The sequence below is a fragment of the Myotis nattereri genome, assembly GCF_964212035.1.
Source record: "Myotis nattereri genome assembly, chromosome: 1".
Lineage (NCBI taxonomy): Eukaryota > Metazoa > Chordata > Mammalia > Chiroptera > Vespertilionidae > Myotis > Myotis nattereri.
Window position 1 is genome coordinate 160302339 of NC_138075.1, and position 8830 is coordinate 160311168.

Below are 8830 nucleotides of genomic sequence, written 5' to 3' on the forward strand. Positions count from 1 at the left end.
AGGAAGAACACACAAGGCCAAAAGTGGTAAAGAATTATAAACTTACTAGAGGCCCAGTACACGAAAATTCGTGCACTCGAGGGGGCGGGTCCCTCAGCCTGGCCTGCGCCCTCTCGCAATCCAGGACCCCTTGGGTAGAGTCCCTAGGCCTGGCCTGAGATCAGGGCCTATCAGGGCTTTCCTTCCCCTGGCTGCAGGCAGCTGGCCCTGCGCCTGCCGCTGCCACTGCTTGCCATCTATGCAGCGCTGCCCCCCGGCCCCTGACACCAGTCACCTCCCTCTGTAGGTGACAGGCGTGGGGTGTGATGGCTTGACTGGCCTGGGCCTCCCTCTGTGGGGTGATCGCTGGCTGGCCACACACCTGCCACAGTGTCGCCGGCTGGTGGCCTGAGCCTCCCTCTTTCTTTTCATTTCTTTCTTTCTTTTCTTTTTTTTTTTTTTTTAAAGTAACAGTAATGTTTACTAAGCTATACAGAACTGAGTACTATGAAGGGTTTACCAGGATGAAAATGCACTGCACCCGCCCCTGCCACCCCCAACACCCAGAGACTACAGTACTTAGAAGTTACATGCAATGGCCATAACTGCTGAATATCTGTTCGTAACAACAAACCATAGAGTATTTATACTGTATCACATCGAGTGATTATAGAAATAAATTTATTGTTTGTATAAAATATTTTTTTTTGTAAAATATATTTTTTAAAAAGAAAGTATAAAAAACATGTGCAGTTGAAAGCCCTGCCAGGACAGCCAGTCTGTAGACATTCAGTGAGTATGTGCTTTGGAAGGGCACCCGTGCCTCGTGCTCACAGCAACGCTAGCAGGACCAGCGAGGGTGCGCCCTGGCTGGCACTCCAGGCAGGACTGAGCTGGACCATGGTGGTTGGATACAGCAGGGCCTGGCACTGTGCCCTTCTCCAGCCTTGCACCAGGATCAGGATCAGGGTCAGGGTCAGGGCTGGGGGCAGGCAGATTGCAGTTTCACTCTGAGTCCCAAACTCAGCCTAATTTTGGTTGCAACTCATGGCTTTTCCTGGCTGCTCGGAGGTCCTTTGGGTGGGTCCCTGTCGGAGAGGCCAGGGAAGCGCCCACAGCTGCCTGGTTGGGTGTCTCTCCGGCCCAGAGCCTCTGTCCTGCCTCCCACAAGCCTGGCCCCAGGCAGAGCAGGCCCCCCTCAGGACTACTTTGGTCTCAGCTCTTGGTCCTGGGATTCTTCCCCTGGTGTGGCTGATCTGAGTTTCACAAAATAGCCTGGCCGATGCTGGCTGTGCTGAGCCTCATTGAAGAGTTTTTCATGCAGCAAGAAAGAGCCCTCTGGGACCCTCCTCCTCCTCCCTCTCCTTATCTCCTCCTCCTCTTCATCTACTCCTCCTCCTCTTCCTCCTCCCAGCCCATGGCCACTTCTTCTCCAGCTGCTCCAGCAGTAGGTTGCTTTCTGAGTCGGGGGTCTTAACATTTTCGGTCCTGACGATGCAGGTGGGGCGATGCCGGCTGAGCATCAGGATGAGCTGCTGACGCTCCTGCTTCAGCTCCTCCGTCTGGGTTTTCAGCTCCGCATTCATGTGCTCCAGCCACTCAGATTCCCACTGCAGAAGCTCCTTCCGCTCCTCTTGTTCCTGCATGGGGCTGCCGCCACTTTGTTCTTTTCCTGGTACCTTTTCCTCCACTCCTCTTCCTCATCTAGCTCACTTTTCACAGGTTGAGGCCTCTTGCCCAGTTTCACCTCCAGAAAGTGCAAAGGGGTGATCATGGCCCCAGTGTTGTGGATGTCAGCGTATTTCAGCTCCTCTGCAGTCAGGGCCAAGTTGGGGAGTCCAGTCAGGGGGCCGAGCCCTGGCAGAGAGCCCACAGTCATGGAAGGGTCTGGGACCTGCCCAGGCATCATAGCAGGAGGAGTGGCAGTCCAGCCCTGCAGAAGCCGCAGGGGGAGGCTGCGATCCTGGGGCCTGGGCCAGGCTGCAGGCGCCATGCTTGCTCAGGAGCCGCCGTGATGCCAGCCCCACCCTACAGTGTTCACCACTGCCAGTACCTCCTGTTGTCACAGCTGTGGAGCGTCCCTCCTGCAGGCTGTGGCCAGGGTCTCCCTCTTTGAGGCAATCGATCGTGGGGCTCTGCCTTCCTGCCTCATTGCCACTAACCTCTGGCCTGCCTACCTGATCACCCCTAATAACTCGCCTGCCTACCTGATTGCCCCTAACCACTTGCCTGCCTACCTGATCGCCCCTAATCACTCTGCCTGCCTGCCTGATCGTCCCTAACCATTTGCTGGGGGGCGGGGCCAGCCCAGCGAGGGGCTGAGGTGGTTCTGCTCTCTGGTCAGTCTGGTTGTTATGGTTGCTGGGCTTTATTATATAGGATTGTTACACCTTCGAGCAGAAGACCTGAGACCCAAATGGCATCAGCGGGGCAGAGTAGGGGGAGTGGGATATGTGTGTCTCCTGTAAAGGCCAGAGTAGCCAGTTGAACTATGTGCAGGTGGGGGCCAGGTGTAGGTGGTCTACTGGAAACTGGGTGAGGCGGTCTGCTGGAAACTGAAGGCTGTTAACCTATAATGAAAATAACAGGAAACCACTGGGAGAAGCAGGAGTCCCAACTGATGCATAATGTAAGGATGTGCCTAACATTCCAGTCTCTCTTTTTTTTCTGTAAGCTGGGGTTCCTATAAGCTGGGCTTTCTGCTAGCTGGGGTTGATGAGGAGGCCAATGTTGTTGTTCTGTAACATCTTCATGCGTAGATGGGATGTAGAGATGTCCCTAATTAGTTGGCTATTGAGGGAGGGGATGATCTCTAGTGTAGGTCTGGAATAGCATCATTTTCCCTAAGGATCTATTGGTAATTGCTGAATGGGGTTTTGGTGGAAGAAGAAAGGGCTCTTAGGATGCATGGGCCAAAGATGAGTACCAGGAAGAGCATTAAGAGGGGTCCAACAGGTAGAAGCCAGGAGGTCCAGTTAAGATTCTGTAGCCAGGTGCCTAGGATTCCGAAAGTTGTTGTCGGACTTTTGAGTTCCTATCAGCTAGCTTCTTGGTCCCCTCCCTTACTCTGCCAGACAGGTTGGCTTAAAAACAGCATTCTTCCTCTAGGAATAGGCATAGCCCCCCCTTTCTCAGCTGCGAGGAGGTTAAGTCCTCTCTGATTTTGGGGGGTAATTGCTGCCAGTAATCTATCTGGTCCTGTACTGTAACAATACTTTGGGCAATTTCCTCTAAGCTGTCTGCAAGTTCTTTGGACAGGCTCTGATAGTAGAAAAGGGAGGGTAAGATGCTAGTCTCCATCCCAGTGCCTAGGCCTGTAGCTATTCCTAGGCCAGCAAGGAGGGGAAGGGGGGCAATGCCCCTCTTGGTTCAAGTGTAAACAGTGAGAGGAACCTTAAAGGGTCAATTACTAGGGGCAATGTCTATCTCAGAGGTGAGATAGATCAGGGTGCAGGTCCCAGTTGAGTTGGCTGGGAGACAGAGATAGGTATTGGTACCACACAGAAAGGAGATTCCCTGATTTTCTAAGCAGAAACTGTTCTCTCTGGTGAAGAGGTAAGTAACCTTGTTGTTCTCATTTTCCCAAAGAAAGTTCCAGCTAAGGTTGCCCCTGTAATGGGCTGAAAAGGGCCTTTGGGGCTTAATGGTGTAGCTCGGTGGTGTTCTCAAAAAATACATATTTCCTCTCAGTCTCAACCCAAAATTCAGAATGGGTGAGGCCATGGGAGGGAGTCGGTGACAGTCAGGTTGTAATTGTGAATGTAACTGCCATGGGAGATAGCCATCAAAGGGCAGGGTCACCTAAACAGAACTGGGAGGAATTGGTTGTTGGGAAGGTCACCGAGATGGACAGGCTGAGATTCACACGGGTTTCAGAAAAGGAGCTTATTTGGGTGACAAAACAGCCCAGTCAGAGGAAGGCTGAAGGTTGAAAGTGAAGTTGCATAAGCATTGATCAAGATATCCTAAAACCTTTCCTTAGGGAGTGTTCTGTTGATGTAAAGAGGTGCCTGATATGCTAGGACAGTGTTGGTCATTACTGATCCTAAAATGGGGAATTTATTGGATGAGTGTTCAGTTATGTTGTTTAAATATGACTGGAGCCCTGGTCAACTTGGCTCAGTGGATATAGCATTGGTCCTTGGACTAGAAGGATCCTGGATTCGATTCCCAGTCAAGGGCACATACCTCGGTTACAAGCTCAATCCCGGTCCCGGTTGAGATGTGTGGGGAAAGCAACCAATCAATGTGTCTCTCTCACATCAATGTTTCTCTCTGTATGTCTCTCCCTCTCCACTGTCTCTAAAAATCAATGGAAAAAAAATATCTTTGGGTGAGGATTAACAAAAAATAAATAAAAAATGTATAAATATGATTGGATTAACTGAATGGCTCTTCGTGTGAGTTTTCCTCATGTTATTTTTATGCTTTGGAAGTTATAATGTTCATCAAGGCACATGAGTTAGAACGGGGGCTCTCCAAGTATCTTATAGTGGAAGGATAGACTGGAGTCAGCTCATGAGTGTAAGGAGGTTGGGGTTGCCGCGTAGCTAGCTGCAGAGAGGGCAAGACAGAGCCAGCAGTACAGTATGAGAGTGGGTTGGTGGTGTTGAGGAGGTGATGTATTAGATTGAGGGTTTGAGAGAGATAGTGAAGACTTAGGAGATGTTAAGAGGTTTGGGGTAAACATGCATACAGAATAAGAGGAGGAGAAGGCTTGGTGGGTCATTGCAGACTCTAACAGCGATGGGCGTAATTCCAACCAGATGATATAAGGCAATGGCACATTTAAAAAGAAAAAATGACAAGGAAGATCGCAAGTACTACCAGCCAGAATAAAGGTTGAGTAAGGGCCTCCCAGGCTAAATTCTAGTTAACTTAATCCTGAGAGTTTATTTCTAGACAGGAGGTTATTTGGTCCCAAGAAAAGCCTATGAAATCTTCCCTGAAGATAACAATCCCACAAGAAAGTCAGTAACTGTGTTTCAGTGCTGGGATGAAAAGAAGGGACTTCTTTGAGTAAGGATAGGATAAGATCATAGACTTGTTCTGCAGTAGGTCTTTGGGTAGGGAGGGGGCTGAGAGGGACCAGCACAAACAGAACAGTGAGGGTGATGGGAGGAAGCTAGTTCATAGGGGTCTGGGGCTTACAATTCCTCAGGAATTTTTATAAGTTTGAGATGAGTCAGTTCCTCAGGAATTTTTGTAAGTTTGAGATGAGTCAGTCCCAAGACTGGCATGCATATACAAGCTGACTGGCAGTGGAGCCTGGGGTGCAGGGGCTCACTTCAACTTGGACGAGTGGACCCAGGATAGATGTCCTCATAGTTTGGCCACCGTCGGTGTGGTCAGGAGTACCTGGCGTGGGCCTGTTCACTTGGGCTTCAGTGTCCCCGTGCATTAGGATGCCTGGAGGAGTACCCATCTTCCTGCTCTAGTGGAGGATCAGGGGGGAGTCAGTGGCAGGCCTGGGAAGAACTGGTCAGCATGCTGCCAAAGGAGGTTGTGAGTGAGATTGAGGGTGGGGAGATAATCTCCCAAAGGGCTACAGGCAATTGGGATGTGTCCAAGTAGAAAGGGTCTGCCATACATAAGCTCAAAAGGTCTGAGGAATGTGGTGGCTAGAGGGGTTGATCAAATGCGAATGAGGGCTAAGGGAAATGGGGTGATCGAAGTTTCTTAGACCTCAAGACTTAGTTTAGTGAGGTATTGTTTCAGGATTGAGTTCATTATCTTGACCTTGCCAGAGGATTGAGGATGATAAGGGATTTGTAGGCTCCAACAGACCTGTAGTGCAGTGGCCACCCCTTGGGTGACTTTAGAGATGAAGGCTGGACCATTATCTGAATGTAGGGAGGTGGCCAGGCCAAAGCGGAAAACAAGATGTTCAGCAAGGGCCTTAACTACCTCCATAGCCTTTCCTGAGGTGACGGGAAGGCCTTTACCCACCCAGAGAAAATGTCTACATTTAGTAGCTATTTGAAATGCCTTACAGGGGGCATGTGTGTGAAGTCAACCTGCCAATCTTGACTGGGAACCTGTCCTTCAGCCTGATGAGTGGGAAAAGATGGAGGCGTTTTGAGGGCACCCTGGGGAGAGGTCTGAGAGCAAGTAAAACATTGACTGGTTATGTTCTTGAGGTGTGTGGCCATCTGGTGGCAATTCCTTTAGGGCATCTTGCAGCCTGAAAGAGCTGGAGAATAAGATTGGCGTTGGTGATTGGGGACCCTCTGGTTGTCAGGAAGCCCAGCTCCTCCGAGACTATAGCATGTGAATAGAGGATGTGAAAGCATAGCAGGAGTCGGTGTAGATGTTGATAATATGTCCAGTTGCTAGAGTTAATGCTTGAGGAAGGGCTGTAAGTTCTGCCTTCTGGGAGGAGGGGCTGGGGGGCTGGGCCCCTGATTCTGTAGTGTGGGTATTGGAGACATTTGCATAACTGGCCACTCATTGCCCGTTTTGTGTACTGGCACTGCCATCTATGAACCAGGTGTCTGCCATTTTGGGGAAAGGTGCATTGGTGATGTGTGGGAAATAAGGCTGCTTAAAATCTAGGTGGTTTCAGCATGGGTGTTGTTCATTGTCATCTGAAGGTGGAAGCAGGTTTAGGAAGGTGCTGTGGCATAAGGTGATATGGGGAGCTTCCATGAGGGTGAGGTGAATAGGCTGTGTAGGGAGCGACTCTAGTTAAGCCTCTGTGGCAGAGTCACAAACAAGTCCCAGCTCAGAGGGCAGAGCCCTCTTAGCATAATTAAGCTTGACCTTATGGCTCCCCCTAGATCCTTCCTGGGTAGCTAATGGGCTGTGGCAGGTGCAGCAAGTGCTGCCAAAACAAGTGAAACTCACAAGAACATTGTAACTATGGTGACCACTATCTTGTTTTTCTCTGGCTATAAAATAAAGCCTCAGCCTGCTAGCTGGATCCTTCTCTGTGGCCTCATCCAGGCACAGGAGATCCACCGAGCCCCAGCTATATTCTCTTTGTCTTTTCTTGAATCCTTCACCACCCCTCCTCAGACTCACCAAACCCTTGGCTGTGCTAGCACGGCACCAGCTGGAGCCTGGAGAGGAAAGGAAAAGGGTGGTTTGGTGGAGGTAAATTCTGAGTGCATGTGGGGAATAGACCATCATTGGCTGGGAGAAGGTAAGTTCTAGCTTTCCTGGGCCCAAGGGTCAGCACTTCCAGAGCCCAGAGGCAGGCAGGCCAGCCCCTAATGGTGGGGTCTCTTTAGAAAGATAGGCAATGACCTTGAGGTCTGGCCCTGATTTCTAGCCTAGGAGGCCAAGAGTGATGCCCTTATCCATGTATAAAATGAAGGGTTTGGATAGGTCAGGTAGTAGGGTGAGTGCTGAGGCAAGAGCAGTTTTCAGAGCATTTTAGGGGGTGAGAATTCTGGTCTTGGGATCTAAAGGCTCAGTGAGGGCTCCTTTCACCACATCATAGAGGGGCTTTGCAAGACTAAAGTTGGGAACCCAGAGGTGAAAGTACCCAGCAAGCCCAAGAATGGAGAGTATTTCTTGTCTAGGGGAGGGGACAGTCATGGAGGAGATAAGGCAATTACAGTTCAAGGTAATGGCTTGGCTTTGTGGGGTGAGAGTGAAACCGAGGTAGGTGACTGTGGTTGGGGACAACTCGGCTTTATGAGGGTATGTGCGGTAGCCCCGTTCATCCGGGAAATTAAGGGTATGGGTGTGTAGTTGTGAGGAAGTTAGAGGACTACATAGCAGAAGGTCATCGACATTGGAGGAGGATGCTGGGAGTTCAGTTGAGGTGTTGAAGATCTGAGGCTAAGGCCTGACCAAATCAGTGAGGACTGTCCCTAAATCCTTGTGGCAGGACAGTCCAGGTTAGCTGCTGTGATGTATTGGTGTCAGCATCTATCCATGTGAAAGCAAGTGGGTTTTGGGAGTCTTTTGCAAGGGGAATAGAGAAAAAGGCATTTTTGAGATTTAGGACGGTATAGTACAGTGGTTCTCAACCTTGGCTGCACATTAGAATCACCTAGGAATCTTTTTAAAATCCTGATTTCTGGGCCTCATCCTCCAGAAATTGTTTGTTACTAATGTTGTGGCCCCACCCCATAACAAAGAAACATAATTTCCAGAGGATGAAGCCCAGAAATCAGGATTTAAAAAAAATTCACAGGTGATCCTAATGTGCAGCCAAGGTTGAGAACCACTGGTATAGTGGGTGGTGGTAGCAGGGATTAAAGAGTGATCAAAACACTTGAATTCTTGGAAGACAATCCTCTTTCCTATCATGTATTAGACTTTTATTGTTTGTTTTACAGTGCCACAATTTTATTTAGTATTTCATCCATGTGTATAATTGGCATTGCTCTGGGGGGGAAGTGTTGTCTTGTGTATATCAATCAGCTTTTTATACGAATGTTACACTAGCCAAATGAAAAAACTGGGAAGTGTTTTCCCTTTTAAAAATATTGAGATTTAAATGACATTGGAATTATCTTTCTTGCAACCCTAGTACTTTTTAAATTATGGATTTTAAAAAATCATTTTTCCATTCTTACTTGATATTGCTCTATTAACATTTTAAATTTCACCGTGGGTTACTTTTCATCATTTATGTTTTTCTAGGAAATTATGCATTTCCTCTAGATTTTCCGATGTGTTGCTTTGCAGTTGCACACAGTATTTTAAAATGAACATTTTTCTATTTTCATCTTATTTCACTTCTTGACAGCATTCAATATAGTTGAAAACTCTGTACTTCTAGGTTTTCAGTTTCTTAAATTTGTTGAATGGATGTTAGAGATGCCTATCTTTAATGTGATAATGCAGAGGAATGCATGGTGAATATTAATAAAAATTACAGGAAATTTAAAAATTT

At 48.5% G+C, this 8830-nt stretch overlaps 1 pseudogene across 1 annotated transcript; it reads right to left on the reverse strand.

The window, feature by feature from the left end:
- Nucleotides 1-1361: 1361 nt before the first annotated feature.
- On the reverse strand, nt 1362-2151 carry LOC308532045 (jun dimerization protein 2-like; annotated as a pseudogene). Its single transcript has one exon. The product of its transcript is annotated as a jun dimerization protein 2-like (transcript).
- Between the last annotated feature and the right edge of the window lie 6679 nt (nt 2152-8830).